The following is a 22380-nucleotide window of genomic DNA, read 5'->3' as shown; positions in this document are numbered from 1 at the left end:
GTCTGAAGTATGTCCCCATTTGTGAAAGTGTCCATTGGAGGAGCCCTAATTCCAGTTTCTAAGAAACCAGTTTTTCGTTTTTTCTTTTTATTCTGGACTATGTCATAGATTTTCAAATCATTCGTTTTGTGCTTAATCATAATGACATCATGTTGCTTTCATCAAAGATTTCTAAAACACACACACACAGTTGTCATCTCCATTCTACTCTTTTTTTAAAAAAGTATACTCTAAACATGCACATACTTTACATCTCCATTCACTCTTTTAAAGGTAAAAATCAGCTTTATGATTACCTATCCATTTTACTCTGAACAAACACCATTAAAATAAGTTTGATAAATGTTTATATATATAACTTATATGTATATTACAATTTATATATAAATTTTTACATACATTAAATTTTCAGTGATACTCAATATTTTGTAGCTTCATGCCCTTATTAGTTCTTCAGTGACACCACAAACAACAAAAAGTAACAAAGTACAAAGTTCTACATTTGAACTGATGGAAGCTTGCTAATGGCACCTACATTAACAATCTCGATGAGACTAAAATAATATTGTGTCTAAAATAAGATTTGTCTAAAAATAAAAAATAAAATAATTCTGTGCTTTAAAGTTTTATATGAGGTAAGCATTAACTTATTTAAGACGAATAGTGTTGATTCAGTGTTGCATAGAACATAATTAATGTATATAATTATGAAAAAAATATCACCACTCTTCAAAGTACTACAACATTTACTTGCTGCCAGTTTTGAATATTGATGGCATAACCATAAAATGAGTACTTGAATGTCTATTACAAATATCTTGTTTTCCCAGACAAGTCATTATAATGTTGGCCTTAACAGTACAGATTTAGGCAGAAACAAATGAAATTCTGTCTGAAAAATGTAAAACAACCTTGAAATAGCTTTGCCATAAGTAGTCAAATACATAATTTTTTTGAAAGTTCAGTGTTGTATTTTACTAAATGTATCATCAGAATTTGAGAAACAAAACCATATTTATATTATTCAAGTATTATTTTCCCTTCCATTAATTCTGATATTTTTTCTTAATTTGTGAAAAATGAGAACCTTTGACAAATAATGCATTTTGAAATTATATAATTGTATTTATTTTGTTTCCAACATTTTGCAAGCATAAACAATGTAAGCATTTGTAAGCTTGCTCTATAAAATTCTCTTCTGTTTTGCAGCTATGGCTAGAAATGAAGGTAATTTTAATTCCTCCCTACACCTACAAGACAAAATTTCCATGCCACATACACTTGATATTTCAACATAGTGAATGAGCTTATTGTGCTATTGTCTTTCTTCCACTTATGTACTCTAAAATACTTCTTAATATCTAAGTAAATGAGACTTCTTGAATGTGTTGACATGTTTAATTAAAAAAATGCAAAAATGAATTATGAATCCTAACTTGTTCTTTGCATTCTCAGTATATGACAAAATCCTCTTTGAAAAATTGTTATGAACAGACTCTATCATTTTACTAAGGTCACTGGCTATAACAAAAGCTTTACTATGATGAAATACTTACATATCCTGAAAATATATATTCAGATGTTTAATGTGTCTTTCAATGGTATGTTTCTGAAAAAGAAATCATCAAATTTGTATTCCTAAAAGAAAATTATTAAATTTTCCCCCAAATTAGGAACTCTGTCAAAGCATTATTGTGATTTTAATTATAATTTTTATTTTCTTGTTCTATACAGGTCCCTTTACTTAGGGAAAAGAAAAGTGGCCCAAAATATACTCATCTTCTAGATTTCAGTCAACATCATTCATTGTTCTAGAAGCATATGACAGTAGAATGAGCCAAGTTTCTATTAAACAAATTCTACTTTGTTTTCATTGAATTAAGTGGTTCAATGTGTCAAGTTTCTAGAAACTGTTTACCTCCTGGTTGCACTGATCTATGTTAGCGATTTTCTAGGCTGAACATCATCCTCTTTGACTGATCTGTCATTTCTTAGTCATTTCCTGAGGCTCCGGCTAAGAGCCTGTAAGAACACATGTTCATTTTTTCTGTCTATAATGTCCATATTGCTAACCACATCTAACACTGCCGAACTTCAGACAAGCAACTTTGTATTTTCTGTATCACTATATGAATACGGATGTGTATGTGAGTTCATTCAGGTGTGTTTCTTTTTTTCTTTTTTTTTTTTTTTTGTCTCCAGACTGGAGTGCAGTGGCACAATCTTGGCTCACTGCAACCTCTGACTCCCGGGTTCAAGCGATTCTCCTGCCTCAGCCTCCCAAGTAGCTGGCACTACAGGCATGCGCCACCATGCCCAGCTAATTTTTGTATTTCTAGTAGAAATGGAGTTTCACCATTTTGGCCAAGATGGTCTCGATTTCTTGACCTTGTGATCCGCTCTCCTCAGCCTCCCAAAGTGCTGGGATTACAGGCGTGAGCCACCGCGACTGGTGGAGTACAGATGTGTTTCTATGTGTGTGTGCAGGGTTAAATGTCTATGGAATACTTTTAGAATAATTGTGGCTCTAGACTAGTTGGTTTATGGGAATTGAAAAGCAAATGACTCCTACAAAACAGATGTGCTTATAATGATTTTTAAAGGCAAAAGAATGGAAACATTATATAACCACATTCTAAGCCTCAATTCTATGGTATATATTGTATATATGTGTATGTATATATGTATGTGTATACTCCCTGAGGAGTACTACTATGCAAATGTTATTATGAGCTTGATTTTTGCAACAAGGCAACTGCATTTCAGAACAATTTAATAATTCTCTAAAGTGCACAGCTCTTAAATGAAAGTCTTCAGAGGTGAACAAAGTCAGATTCCAGAGCCTTTATTCTTTTCAAAAAACTGCAGGCTAAAGAGATGGTATTGCAATACCCATTTTCAAAATATGCAGAAATCAGAACTACCCAATTGGCTGTAACATTTTTTGCCTGCAACATCTATATAGCAAACAAAAACATCTTTTCTAAGGATGATTCTTAGGCTGTAGCTAATGTATACTTTCTAAAAGTCTAAACATGAGAGAACATTTTATTTGTATTAAGTGGTTTAGTTTTGGAAACATAGATAATGAGCACAGGACAGACTAGGGAAAGACTGTCCTTGTTGATTATTCAAAAGGAACATGGATAGTGCCTTGCCAGCAGTTTTCCCATAGCCCACAGCAGAAAGCAGATAGAGTCTCATAAGGTGAAACCCCGAAAGCAATGTGAAACATAGATGGGAAAAGTCTGATAGCCAATGTTAAAGCATCTCCTTTTTCTATTCTATGTGATTTTGTGATATATTTATTAATATTTTCCAGGTTAACTCCATTACACAGCATTCTTACAAATAAAATTCACTTTTATATTTTGCTTTTTTGAATTAACAAAACCAATTCAAATATTGTGATAAAGTTCTCCAATTTCCCCCCAACCAATTATGAATTTCAGTGGAATTACTCTGTAGCTGTCTGGTAATGTTAATACAGACCACTTTTTTTTCTTCTTTCCTACTTAGTATATCAGGTTATTCAGTTTAATGTCAGTTTCAAGGACATTTAATTTTCCTTAATATCATGGAAAAAATATCACTCTTATTCTAAATTACTTTTACTCTTAATTTGTTCACCATTCCAACTTAACTTGTTAGAGTTAAAATAAACATTTTGAATGGAAGAGAAGACTCAGCTGCTCCCTATTAACTACTTTAAATACAAATAATTACAGGAAAACTTTATAATACATTTATTTGTCTGAAAGTCTTAGATGTGGAGTTTTATAGTTGTGGGTTTTTAGTTTTATAGTTTTAAAAACATATTGTTGGCCAGGTGGTGTTTTGCATTGTTAAGTAAAATATGGTTATTATAATGAAGTGATATTCAGGATCCTCTCTCTCTCCCCACACACACGCACATACACATGCGCACATATAATCTTGCCTCTACAGTGTAAAACAAAATAAAATATTTATTATTTAGCTTATGATTTTCCAAAATGGCTTAATGGATTCTACAGAATATTTCTTTTTTGAGATTAAAATATAGTAGGTGTCCTAAAAGTTAATGATAGTGGGAAATGCTAAATTAAGTTAAATGAGTTTCCTTATTGAAGGATTGTTAGAAGTATGTAATATACTCTGTGTGCATGTATGTTTTCTACCTCTTACTGTGATCTGGCATATCATTTCACTAGTCAGTGTTTACAGATTGATCTATGATCCATATCAGGCAATTCATATAATGCATCTGTATTAGTGTGTTTTCACGCTACTGATAAAGACATATCTGAGATGGGGAAGAAAAAGAAATTTAACTGGACTTACAGTTCCACATGGTGGGAGATAAAAGGCACTTCTTGCATGGTGACATCAAGAGAAAATGAGCAAGAAGCAAAAGTAGAAACCCCTGATGAACCCATCAGATACTGTGAGACTTATTCACTATCATGAGAACAACATGGGAAAGACTGGCCCCCATGATTCAGTTACCTCCCCCTGGGTCCCTTCCACAACACATGGCAATTCTGGGAGATACAATTCAAGTTGAGATTTGGGTGGGGACACAGAGCCAAACCATATGATTCCACCCCCGAGCCCTCCAAATTTCATGTCATCACATTTCAAAACCAATCATGCCTTTCCAACAGTCCGCCAAAGTCTTAACTCATTTCAGCATTAACCCAAAAGTCCACAGTCCAATGTCTCATCTGATATAAGGCAAATCCCTTCCATCTATGGACATGTAAAATCAAAAGCAAGCTAGTTACCTCCCAGATACAATGGGGGTACAGGTATTCCATAAATACAGCCATTCCAAATGGGAGAAATTGGTCAAATCAAAGGAATTACAGGGCCCATGACAGTCTGAAATCCAGTGGGGCAGCCAATTTTTTTTGTTGTTGTTATACTTTATGTTCTAGGGTACATGTGCACAATGTGCAGGTTTGTTACATATGTATACATGTGCCATGTTGGTGTGCTGAACCCATTAACTCATCATTTACATTAGGTATATCTCCTAATGCTCTCCCTTCCCCCTCACCCCACCCCACAATAGGCCCTGGTGTGTGATGTTCCCCTTCCTGTGTCCAAGTGATCTCATTGTTCAATTCCCACCTATGAGTGAGAACATGCGGTGTTTGGTTTTCTGTTCTTGCAATAGTTTGCTGAGAATGATGGTTTCCGGCTGCATCCATGTCCCTACAAAGGACACGAACTCATCCTTTTTTATGGCCGCATAGTATTCCATGGTGTATATGTACCACGTTTTCTTAATCTAGTCTGTCATTGATGGACATTTGGGTTGTTGATTCCAACCAAGTCTTTGCTATCGTGAATAGTGCCACAATAAACATATGTGTGCATGTGTCTTTACAGCAGCATAATTTATAATCCTTTGGGTGTATACCCAGTAATGGGATGGCTGGATCAAATGGTATTTCTAGTTCTAGATACTTGAGGAATCGCCACACTGTTTTCCACAATGGTTGAACTAATTTACAGTCCCACCAACAGTGTAAAAGTGTTCCTATTTCTCCACATCCTCTCCAGCACCTGTTGTTTCCTGACTTTTTAATGATTGTCATTCTAACTGGTGTGAGATGGTATCTTATTGTCGTTTTGATTTGCATTTCTCTGATGGCGAGTGATGATGAGCATTTTTTCATGTGTCTATTGGCTGCATAAACGTCTTCTTTCGAGAAGTGTCTGTTCATATCCTTTGCCCACTTTTTGATGGAGTTGTTTGATTTTTTTCTTGTAAATTTGTTTGAGTTCTCTGTAGGTTCTGGATATTAGCCCTTTTTCAGATGAGTAGATTGCAAACATTTTCTCCCATTCTATAGGTTGCCTGTTCACTCTGATGGTAGTTTCTTTTTCTGTGCAGAAGCTCTTTAGTTGAATTAGATCCCATTTGTCAATTTTGGCTTTTGTTGCCATTGCTTTTGGTGTTTTAGACATGACGTCCTTGCCCATGCCTATGTTCTGAATGGTATTGCCTAGGTTTTTTTCTAGGGTTTTTATGGTTTTAGGTGTAACATTTAAGTCTCTAATCCATCTTGAATTAATTTTTGTATAAGGAGTAAGGAAGGGATCCAGTTTCAACTTTCTACTATGGCTAGCCAATTTTCCCAGCACCATTTATTAAATAGGGAATCATTTCCCCATTTCTTGTTTTTGTCAGGTTTGTCAAAGATCAGATGGTTGTAGATGTGTGATATTTTTCCAAGAGCTCTGTTCTGTTCCATTGGTCTATATCTCTGTTTTGGTACCAGTACCATGCTATTTTGGTTACTGTAGCCTTGTAGTATCGTTTGAAGTCAAGTAGCATGATACCTCCAGCTTTGTTCTTTTGACTTTGTTCTTTTGTTCATTGTCTTGGCAATGCGGGCTCTTTTTTGGTTCCATATGAACTTTAAAGTAGTTTTTTCCAATTCTGTGAAGAAAGTCATTGGTAGCTTGATGGGGATGGCATTGAATCTATAAAGTACCTTGGGCAGTATGGCTGTTTTCACGATATTGATTCTTCCTATCCATGAGCATGGAATGTTCATCCATTTGTTTGTGTCCTCTTTTATTTCACTGAGCAGTGGTTTGTAGTTCTCCTTGAAGAGGTCCTTCACATCCCTTGTAAGTTGGATTCCTAGGTATTTTATTCTCTTTGAAGCAATTTTGAATGGGAGTTCATTCATGATTTGGCTCTCTGTTTGTCTATTATTGGTGTATAAGAAAGCTTGTGATTTTTGCACATTGATTTTGTATCCTGAGACTTTGCTGAAGTTGCTTATCAGCTTAAGGAGATTTTGGGCTGGGACAATGGGGTTTTCTAAATATAGACAGTCAAATTTTTAAGCTCCAATATGATCTCCTTTGACTCCAGGTCTCACATTCAGGTCACGTGGATGCAAGAGGTGGGTTCCCATGTTCTTGGGCAGTTCCACCCCTGTGACTGTGCAAGGTACAACCTCCCTCCCAGCTGCTCTCTCGAGCTGATGTTGAGTGTCTGTGGCTTTTCCAGGCTCACAGTGCGAGCTGTTGGTGGATCTAGCATTCTGGGGTTTGCCAGACGATGGGCCTTTTCTCACAGCTCCACTAGACAGTGCCCCAGTAGGGACTCTGTGTAGGGACTCCAACCCCCCATTTCCCTTCCACACTGCCCTAGCAGAGGTTCTTCATGAGGGCCCCATCCGTGCAGCAAACTTTTGCCTGGGCATCCAGACATTTCCATACATCTTCTGAAATCTAGGCAGTGGTTCCAAAACCTCAATTCTTGACTTCTGTGAACCTGTAGGCTCAATATCACATGGAAATTGCCAAGGCTTGGGGCTTCCAGCCACTGAAGCCACAGGTCCAGCTGTATGTTGACCCCCTTCAGCCATGACTGGAGAAGCTGGTACACAGGGCACCAAGTCTCTAGGCTGCACACAGCACTGGGAACCTGGGCCCAGACAAGGAAATCACTTTTTCTTCCTGGGCTGCTGGGCCTGTGATGGGAAGGGTTGCTGTGAATGTCTCTGACATGACCTGGAGACATTTTCCCCATGGTCTTTGGAATTAACACTAGGCTCCTTGCTACTTATGCAGATTTCTTCAGGTGGCTTGCATTTCTCCCCGGAAATTGGGTTTTTCTTTTCTACTGCAATTCAGGCTGAAATTTTTCCAAACTTTTATTCTCTGCTTCCCTTGTAAAACTGAATCTCTTTAACAGCACCCAAGTCACTTCTTGAATGCTTTGCTGCTTAGAAATGTCTTCTGTCATTTACCCTAAATCATCTCTCTCAAGTTCAAAGTTTCACAAATCTCTAGGGAAGGGGCAAAATACTGCCAGTCTCTTTGCAAAAAGGTAACAAGAGTCACCTTTTCTCCAGTTTCCAACAAGTTTCTCATCTTCATCTGAGACCACCTCAGCCTGGACCTTATTGTCCATATCACTATCAGCATTTTGGGCAAAGCCATTCAACAAGACTCTAGGAAGTTCCAAAGTTTCCTACATTTTCCTGTCTTCTTTTGAGTCCTGAGAATTGTTCCAACCTCTGCCTGTTACCCAGTTCCAAAGTTGCTTCCATATTTTTGGGTATCTTTTCAGCAATGCCCCACTCTACTAGTATCAATTTACTGTATTAGTCCATTTTCACACTGCTGCTAAAGACATATCTGAGACTGGGAAGAAAAAGAGTTTTAATTGGACTTACAATTTCAGACAGCAGGAGGTGAAAGACACTTTGTACATGGTGGTGGTAAGAGAAAATAAGCAAGAAGCAAAAGCGAAAACCCCTGAAAAACTCATCAGGTCTGGTGAGACTTATTCACTATCAAAAGAATAACACAGGAAAGACTGGCCCCCATGATTCAATTACCTCCGCCTGGTAACCTCCCACCACACATGGGAATTCTGATAGATACAATTCAAGTTGAGATTTGGGTGGGGACACAGCCAAACCATATAAGCATCTTATAAAAGGAATTAATTGGCTTTGATTTTGGGTATTGCAACTTAAATAAATGTTCTTTTGAACTTAAAATGCATATATTCATTTATCCAATCATTCTACATAATTTGCATACCTACAAACTGTCTGCTTTTATAGATACTGGAACATATAAAGATGAATTAGACACAATCTCTGCTAAAAGGCACACATAGCTTTGATAATGCATTGCATATATGACTAGAAAAAGGTGATAGCAGAGTACATTTAAATGACGGAATGTTTCATACCAAAGGCTGCATTTAAGTTGTCTCAATGAATTAGTAGTAGTCTATTAAATTCAGAATATGCTGAGGAAAAATCTTGAGGCATAGAAAATGTCATGAGCAAAGAGAAAGGGGAAAAATGTATATAATTCTAACCTATTTCAGAAAAATTTTGGTGGAAGAATGGTTGGCCTTCTCTTAAAAATTTTCACATTTGTCATTGTAGCAGTGGGTTAAAAGTTGCAAGGTATCTGTTTTTTTCTTCAAAATCAACTGGGAAACAGCAGATGATGTTTTATCCTTCACACATGAATGCAGCAAGGGGTGCTTAGAAGCGAAGCATCCTACTGATTCCTATTCCTGAGAATCATCAGCTGCGAGGTTCTCCAGCATTGCATTTGCAGGTTGTTGTTTTTTCCTCCCATATGACACTGACAGGAACTAATTCCTTCCTGCCAGTACAATGCAGTTTCTTAAGGGAAAACATTTCATCTTTTTCAAGTGAAAGTAGAAAAAGAAAGTCTGGAAATGAAAATGAGAGGGAACATCATAGCACTTCCCTGGTAGTTTGCTTTGCACAGGACAGTAGATGGAAAGAAGAGGGAAACACGGGAAACACAAAGGGGAATTTGAGAGAGGTGATTGGGGTTTTCTTTACAATTTTCTCGTCATTCACTTGCTTCTTTGGGACTTTATGGATACTTAACAAGCACAAGAAATAACCCACTTTCAATATAAGTGACTTGCACTCACTTTCAGAGTACCTTTGGATCTCCTGAAACCCATCCATACATGGTGTTCCACAGAGATCATGCTAAAAACCCCAAGAGTAGAGGAAGAAAAGGCAAAGAGAAGAGGAATAAGAGATTACAAGGGGAAAAAAGCAGCAGACAGCATGGGAAAAGAAATATGTAGTTGAGGGAAAGGATGCAAAGGAAGAAAGAAAAAGATGGAGGAGAGAAAACAAAAATAAAGTAAATATAAAAACAACATTATCAAGGGTAAAATAATTCTAGAAATAGTAGGATTAATTTTTGGAAATGCCTTATTTAAAGTGTGACTGTACATATTCCAGTACCACATGGAGTAACACAGATTATGAAATACAATTTGATAATACTCAGAAGAGTAGCATGGCTCAAAATAGCAGCATAAAATTGAAAATGCAAAATTTCTGAAAGAACTACTTTAGTCTCAACAATACTTAAAAATTTTTAATTGGAGGAGGAATGAGTATTCTGTAGGAAATACAATTATAGGCAGCTTTTTAAGCCTTGGAATCTAGCTTTTAAGTCATTTAAAAAAAAAAATCTACTTTTACACAGACTGGTAGCTCTAAAATTTTCTTTTTAAAATGAGTATGTATTTTAATTAAAATAAATCACGCTTACAATTTTCAAAATTAAATAATATCAAAGGTAATTTTGGTAGCTACCATAGTAGAAATTGATTACTTCTAGGGAGGAGAATTAGAAAGCCCTTTATTATTTAAGTAATAATTCAAATAACATCTAAAATTACTCGTTGAAAGCATGCAGTATATTATGTGGAAATATGGGGACATATTAATGCTCATTCGCTTCTCTGATAAGTTTGCCTGATTCCTAAATCTCAAGACTTCTCCTTTACCGGTCTACTTTTGGTTTTTTTCCCCTTCATAAATGAAGATTGAAGTTTACAGCTATGTAAGAGCTAATTCCTTATTTTTGTGAAATAGAATTTACAGTTTTGTTGGTGCTATAAATGGTTGGTAAAAACATAGAAGCTATATGATGTCAATCCTCAAAATAACTGTATCCTGTGTCACACAGTTTCAATCCAAAATGGTTGACTTCTATATTTGGTACATGTTTCACCCTAGGATCTCTCTTTACCATTATAATGTTGATTCCTTTAATTCTCTTCTGTGTTCAATCTATTTATTTTCCATATTCCAAATCTTCCTTTGTTCTAATTTCTTATTTGACAGCAAGTATTCTCCAAAGGCCTCTTTGGTACAGGTAATAGGATATAAATATTTTAAGCTCTTGCATATCTAAAAGTGTCTTTATTCTAGTCTAAATTTGATTGATCATTTGGATGGATTTAGAATTCTATATTAAAATAATTTTCCTTCAAGAATTTTTAACCAGGTCCATTTTTTTCCCTGGCTATAGGAATCAAGAATTTAAATTCAAAGAGAGATCTCTATTTCTTCACTTCCTTCTACACATGCCCTGAACTTCACTTGCACATTTGATAATGTCCTCCTCCTCTGCATGCTTCCACTGCTGCCTCTTCAACATTTCTTCTCTTACTTCTGCCAAAGTAGAGCTTATGTTTTATACAGGAAAAAAAAAAAAACAGATTTTTTTTTTTTTTTTCAGAATTTTAGAGCTATTAGCCCACTGTCTTTTCTGCTTTCAGTATTCTATTCAAAATGCCCAAAGCCATTTTGAGGCCTAAAACATTTCATTTCCCTAGAATTTTGCTGAAAGCCAGTGATCTGACATTTTATTGCGATGTGGACTATGGGGAATCTAATTTTTCCCATTGTTTTATAAACTTACTGTGTGACTTCAACATGAAAATTCATGTCCTTCAATTATAAAATATTTTCAATTTGTCTGCATTTCTTCAAATGTTCTTGTGATTTTTCTCATTTGTTCAGTTAATATGCTAACACACACTGATGTATTTTCACATATTAAATAAACCTTGCATGGGTACAGTAATCCCTACTTGTTCATGATGTGTTATCCATTTTATATAATATTGGAATCAATTTGCGAAGTTTTCAATTTTTTTTTTCTTTGCAGGGTAATCACTTTCAGTTTGTTGATATTTTGTTAAAGATTTTTACATCCATATTCACGAGAAGTATTGTTCCACACATTTCCTGTTTTGTAATGTCCTTGTCATGCTTTAGTGTTAAGGTTATTCTTGGCTGATAAAATGAATTGTAGAGTTATTCATCTTCCTTTATTTACTAAAATACATTTTTGTAAGAGTGGTGCTATTTCTTCATCAACCGATAATATTTGATAGTAATTCAACAGTTTCTGTTGCTTCTTGTATCAATTTTATTAAACTGTATTTCTCAAAAAATCTGATGTGTTGTATTTTAATTATCATTTAACTTAAATGATAAATGTATTATTGAATTATCAGTTTAAATCAATCATTATTTTGTATTTGGCATGTTTAGATCCTTAATATTTATATTGATAGAATAATTATATAAATAATTGTTGATCTGAAATATTAAGGATCTAAACATGCCAGAATAATTATTCTGAACTTTGAATTTACCTCTACCATTTTCTTATTATTTTGAATTATAATTTTGTCTTCTGTTTGGATTTTATTCATTTATTTTACTGACTACTTTTTCATTATTTAATTTTTTCTTATTTTTGTTCTTTTTTCCATTTTATTAATTTATTTATTGTATTTTTGTCTATACCTCTTTTTATATTTAATGCATTTGTAATATCAGACTTCATCTTTTATAAAGTTTATATTATAGTATTTTATATAAAATGCAGAAAATAGAAATTTTATAAATTTGTTTATTCTTTCCCAACAAATTCAAGTTGTAGTTTTTGTATATGTTACATATCTTATCTTTTAAAAGACAGAATTTTGTTGTTCTTCCTTCATTCCTGAAAATTCAAAGTTCCTTCTTATATCTTTTCTCTTAATCCTGGAAAAGCTTCCTGTGGTGTTCCTTAAAGACTGAAGAATCTAGCATCAAATAGTTTTCCTTCATCTTAAAAATGTCTTTATATTGCCCTACTTCTGAAGGATATGTTTGCTGGATATAGAATGTCAGGTTTATAGTTCTTTTTCTTTTATTTTGTTAGATATGTTCTTTCCTTGTCTCCTAACCTCCAAAATTTTTTAATGAGAAGTTAGTATTCATTTGAACTGTCATGTTTCTGTATGTGATGTGTTGTTATTTTCTAGAAGTTTCAATTTTTTTCCTTTGATATTTAGTGGTTTGAATACCACTAAGGCTTTATTCTGAGATTTATTCAGGGCTTTCAAATCTCAGTTCAGTTCTCAAAGACTTGTATTTGTTGGGGTGGGGAGGTCTGTCTTGCACATATGTGTATTATTGGGAGTTAGTCTGAAATTTGTGGGGATTGACTCCCACACCATTTGGTAAAGATGGATTACTTATCACTATACCATATAAATAAACAGTATTTTCAAGTGCAAAATAAATTGCAAGCCAATGGAATTCCTGTGAAAATGTATTGTTTGATTAACAGCTTTCTTGCAGTGTCTTGTACTCATTATTATCCTAAAAATCTATCCTCATGAAACTTTTAAAAGACCAAAACTTGTGTGCCCCTTGCACTGGTGCGCAAAAGCTTCTTTAACTTCACAGAGATGCTTTAGGAGATACTACACAACAATTTTTCACCATGTAGCAAGGTCTATTATTTCTCAAGTCATGAACCCTGACTGCATCATAATTGTCTGCATCAGAGTCTGGGCTACCACTTCAAAGCAATTAAATTTCATTTTCAGAGTAGGAGGTGGGAGGTGGGGATGCTAGGTCAAGGTGGGATCAAATACATTAATTTTTAAAAGATGTGCAGACATATATGACCAAAGGTTAAAAATCATTTGTCTGGGGTACCCTCCTGTCACTAAAAACTCTCACTTGGGCCATCAGGCTAAGTGCTGCTCACAAACCCTAGGCTTCATCCAGAATGACAAAGGACTCTGCTTAAGAGGAATGATCATATCTTAAAGATAATGAATTCTTCATTAATAAAACAAGGATAGGATAGTATATTTTTAAAGTAATTATTATGTAGACAAAAGTGTTCTTGGGAATTAAAATGATGAAAAGCAATTGAACATTTAGAAGACAAATTTGAAGAAATTTCTCCAAAGGCAGAAGAAAAAAAATAGAGATTAAAAGAGTTAGGCAATGTTTGTTTCTTTTTAAATCGGTGGACCAATGCAAGGAAGTATAACTTTGAGGCATAATTGTTAAAACGCCTTAAAAACACTCAACAAATTACAAATAGAAAAAATCCTCTTCAACAAAAACATCTAAAATTCCTATAATCAATATAATGTTTAATGGTGAAATACTGATTATCTGCCTCTAAGATTAGAAACAAGCCATGGTGTCTACTTTAATCAATTCTGTCCTATCACTGTAATGGAGTTCTGTGCTACTGAAATAGGCAAATAAAAGAAAACAAAGGCAATATTTATAATTCAAAGAACTTCATCTGAAATATCTAATATAGGTATAAAACAAAAGACAAGCAAATCAATTTTTTAAATGGGCAAAATATGTTAACAGATTCTTCACAAAAATAAAAACATAAATACTGAATATACTAAATGTCCAATAGGTCTATAAAAATATTCTAAACATAATTGCTCATCAAAGAAATTAAATTTAAACCACAAATAAAACCACTACATACCCATTCGATTAGCTAAAAATAGAAGCTTAACTATTAGTAGCTTTTGCAAAAATATAAATAAACTGGAATTCTTACTCACTGCTATTGGGAATATAAGTGTCACAAGTTATTTGAAAGAATTTGGCAGTGTTTTTAAATTAACATGACCTACTGTATAAACCAGTATTCCACTCACGTGTAGTTAACCAAAGAGAAACAAAAGCTATTTTTCATACCAAGACTTCTACATGAATACTCATAGCAGTTTTATTTGTAATAGCCAAATACTGGAAACAACACAAGGTTCCATCAACAGGTGAATGAAAAAAAAAAAATTATGATATACCTGCATAATCAAATACTACTCAGCAATAAAAATAAATTATCTATTGAGGCATATAATAACATGGATGGATCTCAAAATCAGTAGGCAGCAGGAAAAGTCAGTTAAAATTGAAAACAAAAGGACATACTTCTTCAATTAATATAATTCTAAGTCACAAAAATATTAAAAGTAGGTCAATGTTTTCCATGAATTAGAGTGGAGGAAGAAGCATATTACAAAGAGTATAAGGAGATTGCTAAAGGTGATAGAAATATTTATCATTTTGCTTATGACAATAATATTCAAGTATATACACATGTAAAAACTGATGAAATATATACTTTAAATATTGCACTTCAACAATACCTGAAACTGTGTTTGTTTTTATTCTGAATTCCTAAATTTCAAATGACATTCTTTCATCTTTATTTGGATTTTTATCAATGAGCAACTCATTTAAAAAAGGACTTCCACCAATTTCCATAAGAAGTTTGTTGCACTGTTGTAAAATCATGACTTTCTTTGAAGGAACTCCATTCCACAGACTCTCTGGGACAGTGGTTGCCTAAAAGTGAGAAAAAAACAAATTCAAAGAAATAAAATAAAACTTCTATACTTTACTTTTCTGTTTAGTTGTTTCTTCAGAGAACTTTGTCTAGTGGGCATTGCTTGCAAGTACCTTGAAAGAATGGAGTACATGTGCATTGTGTACAGCACCTATTTTTCTGAACTTCAAAACTGCCTCTCTTCAAATGATTATCTGATACTTTAGATCTCTACAATGAAAAGCAACCTAATGCCAATGAATCTAAATAGCTTTCCACCCTTATTAACAGCAATAGTACTAAAACTCCATTTTGCCAATGAATAATGAATAGATGACATACTAATCATGATATTCAGGAGACATCAAAAACAGCTCAGGGACATTGTCCAAATAATGCATTGAAATCACAGAACTTTTTCTCTTCTACTTAAACACTTTTTTTCCTAGGCCAGAGGCTATAATGTGCAAGATTAATTTTATGCTGTTGTATGAAACATAATATATACTTTTGTTTTCAGAAGATAAGAGGCAGGGAAGGTTCACTTCCCAGATTTTGTTAAATGCACCCTATGATTTACAGAGATTGAAAAAAACTCAGATATTAACTGTCTTAGGTTATTTATTTCTTAGTAAAATATCATAGTCTTAGAATGTAGAAGTCAGTGGGGTGTTAGTTCCAAGATATTTCAATTAAAATATGTAAATATATACATTATTTTAAATACATGTATTTTAATTGAACATGTATAATACTTAATTTGTATATAAAATCCATCTCCTGAAAACTTAAAGATATACTAAATAATGCTATGATGGAGTTGAATGTTAATAGCCAGGACAAAGAGGAAAATATCTCCTGGGCATTTCAGAGACCTTCATGACATCTCCCATCAAAAGCCCAAAGACCTAGGAGGAAAAAGAGATTATGTGGGCTGGGCCCAGAGTCCTGCTGTTCTGTACAGCCTTGGGACATGATGCCCTGCGTCTCAGCCAGTCTACCTCCAGCCATGGCCAAATGGGCCCAACACACAACTCAGGCCATTGCTTCAGAGGGTGCCTGCCCGAAGCTTTGGCAACTCCATGTGTTGTTGGACTTGCAGGTGGACAGAACACAAGAGTTGAGGTTTGGGAACCTCTGCCTAGATTTAAGAGGATGTATGAAAACACCCGGATGTTCAGAAAGGAGCCTGCTGCAGGGGTGGAGCCCTCATGGAGAAGCTTTGCTAGGGAAATGCAGAGAGAAAATGTAGGGTTGGTGCCCCCACACAGAGTCGCCACACAGACACTGCCTAGTAGAGCTGTGAGAAGAAAGCCACTCTATTCCAGATCCCAGAATGGTAGATCCACTGACAGCTTGCTCCCACGCACCTTTAAAAGCCACAGGCACACAACACTAGCCCAAGAGAGAAACCTCAGGAGCTGTACCCTGCAGAGCCACATGGAGAGAGCTGCCCAAAGCCTTGGGAGCCCACCTCTTGCATCAGTCTGCCCTGAATGTGAGACATGCAGTAAAAGGAGATTATTTTTGAGCTTTCAGGTTTAATGACTGCCTTATCGGATTTTGGACTTGCATGGAGCCTGTAGCCCCTTTGCTAATTTCTCCCATTTCGAATGGAAACATTTGCCCAATGCCTGTACCTTCTTTGTATCTTGGAAGTGACTAACTTGCTTTAGATTTTCACAGGCTCATAGGTGGAAGGGACTTGCAGTAACTCAGATAAGACTTTGGACTTGGATTTTTGGTTTAATGCTGGAATGAGTTAATACTTGGGGGACTGTTGGGAAGGCATGGTTCTGTTTTGAAATGTGAGAAGGACATGAGATTTGAGAGGGCCCAGGGGTGGAATGATATTGCTTGCCTCTATGTCCCTACCCATATCTTATCTTGAATTATAATCCCATTACAATGGAGGGAACTGGTGGGAGGTGATTGGATCATAAGAGCAGTTTCCCCCATGATGTTCTTGGTTAGTGAGTGAGTTCTCACAAGATCTGATCATTTTAAAGTGTTTGGCAGTTCCTCCCCTCACTCTGTCTCTTTCTTCCTGCCACCATGTATGACATGCCTAGCTTCTCCTTTGCCTTTCACCATGATTGTAAGTGTCCTGGGGCCTCCCCAGCCATGCTGAACTGTGAGTTAATTAAACCTCTTCTATTTATAAATTACTCAATCTCAGGTAGTTCTTTATAGCAGTATGAAAATGGACTAATACATTCAGTGAACTCGTTTTTGACAATGGTGCTAAGAACATAATTTGGGGAAAGGACAATCTCTTCAATAAATGGTGCTGGCAAAATTGGGTATCCATATGCAAAAGAATACAACTAGACACCTATTTCTCAAAATATACAAAAATCAAATTGAAACTAATGGAAGACTAAAATCTAAGACCTCAAACTATGAAACTACTACTACTAAAAAAAAATAAAAATAAAAATACTTCAGGGAAACTCTTATTTAAGTTATTGAACTAAACAAAGATTACTTGAGAATACCCTAAAAGTACAGAAATCAAAGCAAAAATGGGCAAATGGGTTCATATCAAGTTTTATTAACTTTACAGCGAAGTCAACAATCAACAAAGTGAAGAGACTATACAAACTGGCAAAAAATATTTGTAATCTAACCATCCAAAAAGGATTAACAACTAGAATATATAAGAAGTTCAAACAACTCCACAGGAAAAAAATAATCTGATTAAAAAATAGATAAAAGACCCAAATAGACATTTCTCAAAAGAAGACATACAAATGGCTATCAGATATCTGAAAACCTACTCAAAATAATTGACCATCAGAGAAATGCAAATCAAAACTACAATGAGATATTATCTCATTCCATTTAAAATGGCTTTTATCTAAAAGTCGACTACAAATTGTGGTGATGATGTGGAGAAAAGGGAACCCTTGTACATTGTTGATGCAAATGTAAATTAGAACAACCACTATGGAAAACAGTTTGGAAATCCCTCCAAATATAAAAATAGAGCTACCACAGGATCTAGCAATCCTACTCCTAGGTATATACCCAAAAGAAAGAAACCAGTATATCAAAGAGATATCTGCACTCCCGGGTTTATTGCAGCACTATTCTCAATAACCAAGATTTGAAAGCAACCTGAGCATCCATCAACAGGTGAATAGATGAAGAAAATGTGGTATATAGATACAATGGAGTATTATTCAGCCATTAAAAAGAATGAGATTCTGTCATTTGCAACAACATGGATGAAACCGGAGGTCATCATGTTACATGAAATAAACCTGGCACAGAAAGACAAAATTCACATGTTCTCACTTATTTGTAGGAGCTAAAATTTGAAATTATTGAACTTATGGAGACAGAGACCAGAATGTTCATTACCAGATTCTGGTAAGCGTAATTGAGGGTGTGGAAGGAAAATGGGGATGGTTACTGGGTACAAAAACTACATAGAAGGAATGAATAGAAGCTTTTATTTGCTAACACAACAAAAGGAGTACAGTCAACACAAATTTAATTGTACATTTTAAAGTAACTAAGAGTATGATCGGATTGTTTGTAATACAAAGTACAAATGCTTGAGGTGATGGATGCCCCATTTGCCCTGATGTAACTATTACACATTGCATACCTGTATTAAAATAATTCATGTAACCCATAAATACATACATCTACTATGTACCCAAACAAATTAAAAATATACACAAGAAAAATGAAGCATCTCACATTGCACTTGGTAATAATATCTTCATCAACTAGTGAAAGTTATTAGTAACTTAAATCTAAAACATTTTAACATATTTAAGAAGATTATATAAACATCTCCAAATCTACTAGATAACTTAGTCTAAGTTATTGGCTCTGGGTAACTTGGACAAAACTAGGCTACCAAGAAAGTAAAGCACTGCATGCTAGCAGTTAACTTAGCATATCTACATAAAGTTTTCTCTGTGGACTCAGCATTTATAACGGCTGTGTTACCCTATGGTTTTCTTTAAATCCTATGATCTTTGTGAATCATATTTAACAATTAATTTATTCAAGAGATACCAAATGAGGTTTTACAATTGGCTAGGCCCATGCAAGTAAGTATGACTATATTTTTGTATGGACTTCTAGAAGCCATTGAAACAAATCAATGGCCCATGGATACAGTAAAGAAACACAGAAATTCTTCTCTGTCTGATGCTGAGTCTGAACTCAGAAGCCAGGCAGTCTGTACTGAAAGATGATCACAAAGAAGAGGAAAGCTGGAGCAAGTAGAAATCATGAGAAATAAGCTTAAACTTGTATCACTCATCACCCAAGTTGGCTGCTTCCTATTTCCAAGCCTTCAAATTTGCTATTATGGATGACCTGTGAAATTGCACTCTCATCTGGTCTGGCACATAAAGACACTAAAAGAGTAGATTCTGAAGAACAGACAGAAACAATCAATCTGACTGTTTTATAAAAAAAAAAAAAAAAAAAAAAACCCTCAAAACAGAAAATAACAACTTTTTCTTAACATTATATTTAATGATGCCGGCATTTCTATTCAGGATTAGATATTTGAAATATCTAATCCTGTCCAAGAGGTCAAGAAAAATAAATAAAATGTCTTTTGGAAAGAAAAAATTTAAAGTGTTTTTATATGTTGCAGATGGCATGATTGTGTTCAGATAAGACCCTCTTGAATCTACAAATAATTCCTCCTGAGAATTAATTTACTAATATTAATTAATAATGCATTAAAATATTTGATTATTAATAAATAGTTTAATTTTTAATAATTAATTCCCAGGGGGAATTATTTGTAGACTCAAGAGAGTCTTATCTAATTTAGTAGGGTTGCCAGATACAAAGTCAATATATAAATCAGTTTATCCTAGTAAAGATAAAAATATTTTTAAATTATTTACAGTATTGTTAAAATATGAAACACTTATAATTACGAATAAATTTAACATAACAAGTACATAACTTTTATATACACACACATTATTAAAAGACATTAAAGAAAACTAAATGCATGAAGAAATATACCATGTTCATGGGTAGAAAGACTCAGTATTTTTAAGACGTCAGTTGTACCTAAATTGATCTATAGATTAAATGCAATCAAAATCAAATTTCTAGCAGGCTTTAATCTGACTCTGCAATTTGCATATGATATGGTATGGCTGTGTCCTCTTGAACCCAAATCTCATCTTGAATGGAAGCTCCCAGAATTCCCATGTGTTATGGGAGGGACTTAGTGGGAGGTAACTGAATCCTGGGGGCAGGTCTTTCCCGTGGTGTTCTCATGATAGTGAATAGGTTTCATGAGATCCGATGGTTTTATAAAGGGGAGTTCCCCTGGACACACTCTCTTTGCCTGCCACCATGTAAGACATGACTTTGCTCCTCATTCATCTTCTGCCATATTTGTGAGGCCTCCTCAGCCATGTGGAACTGTGAGTCAATTAAACCTCTCTCTTTTGTAATTACCCAGTCTCAGGTATGTCTTCATTAGCAGCATGAGAACAGACTAGAATTGATGGGTGCTGACGAGTTGATGGGTGCAGCACACCAACATGGCACATGTATACATATGTAACCTGCACGTTATGCACATGTACCCTAGAACTTAAAGTATAATAAAAGAAAAAAAAAAAGAAAATGAAAAGACTTACCAAAGCTAAAACAATTTTGGAAATTAAGAACAAATATAGAGGACATAGAGCTTTGATGTAAAGATCAAAAGCAACAGTAATAATGGCAGTGTAATATTGGAATAAGGATGGATAAGCAGAATTGAGTAGAGAATATATAAATATTTTGCCATTGATTATGTTCGTAATACATCAAATAAATTCAAGAGCAAAAGACAATGTAAGAAAGGAGACTTTTACCTTTAATGAGAAGACTTATAGCAAATTATTTAAAAAGCTTCTGTAAATCAAAAATAGAGAAAAATAATTTGGTTAATAAAAATACTTACTGTTTTTACTGTGAATCTGCAAGTTTTTTCTCTTTTCTCAGTTATATTAATGAATATATTTTAATTTTGGAAGTGATTATATTATGACTAGTTATATTAAAAAGTTTCCAAACTTTTCTTGAATGATACCAGTCATAACCAAACCTCTCTTTTGTAGATTTGTGAAAGGCAATAACCACAGTTTGTTATATAGAATGATAATCTCAGGTTTCGGAAAATTGTACAATGTGCCCCTTTTGACACTGTTTCCTAGATACAGAAGCTATCAGATAAATGAGTGAGCCAGGTACACAATGGACAATAGTAGAATGAAACTCAAATTATCACTATACTATAAACTAAATCAGTTTCTGATAACCCATTTAGAGTTCTGGTAAACCTGGATAGAAAGATTAATAAAAGTCTTTAAATCTTGCTTAAACCCAAATTGCCTTCTAAATAGCTATATGGTAGAGGACACTAAGGTAATGACAAGCAATACAGGTCTGAAAACGTTCTACATTTCCGACTTTACAAAAAAGGAGGAAATATAGGAAAGGGAGTGAATTATCAACACATGAAACATTTTATGCACAGAACACTAGTCTACCCACTTATAATAGTGGCCAAATTAAGATAACAAAATTTAGCAGATTTCAATTGATCCAAGGGAGCAAGGTGAGGTTTATGAGGTAGTTGACAGAGAACGGAGAATTAAAATTACATCATTAACCGTATAGTGAAACATTTTCATTGAGGATCATCGTTTCTCTCTTCTTGCTATCACAGCTCTATGATATACATTTATATCTGGAGTAGAGGGAAACTGAATAATAATAGGAGTTTTCTGCTCACTGCAAGCTCTGCCTCCCGGATTCAAGCCATTCTCCTGCCTCAGCCTACCGAGTAGCTGGGACTATAGGCGCCCGTCACCATGCCTGGCTAAATTTTTTGTATTTTTAGTACAGACTGGGTTTCACCGTGTTAGCCAGGATAGTCTCGATCTCCTGACCTGGTAATCCACCTGCCTCGGCCTCCTAAAACGCTGGGATTACAGGCCTGAGCCTCTGCACCTGGCCCAATAATTGGAGCATTAAAAAAAAAAAAAAAAAATAGTCAAACTGGCCCGACGCGGTGGTTCACACCTGTAATCCCAGCACTTTGGGAGGCCGACGCGAGTGGATCACCTGAGGTCAGGAGTTCGAAATCAGCCTGGCCAACACAGTGAAACCCAGCCTCTACTAAAAATGCAAAAATTAGCTGGACATGGTGGCAGGCGCCTGTAATCCCAGCTATTCAGGAGGCTGAGGCAGGAGAATCGCTTGAATCCGGGAGGCGGATGTTGCCCATTGCACTCCAGCCTGGGCAACAGGAGCAAAACTCCGTCTGAAGAAAAAAAAAAAAAAAAAAAAAAAAATTCAAACTTCCTTTGAAACATTTCTGGAAATGAATACAATTATACTAAATCTTCCTAG

This window comes from Piliocolobus tephrosceles, chromosome 14 (assembly GCF_002776525.5).
Source record: "Piliocolobus tephrosceles isolate RC106 chromosome 14, ASM277652v3, whole genome shotgun sequence".
Lineage (NCBI taxonomy): Eukaryota > Metazoa > Chordata > Mammalia > Primates > Cercopithecidae > Piliocolobus > Piliocolobus tephrosceles.
This window is presented reverse-complemented; position numbering follows the sequence as displayed.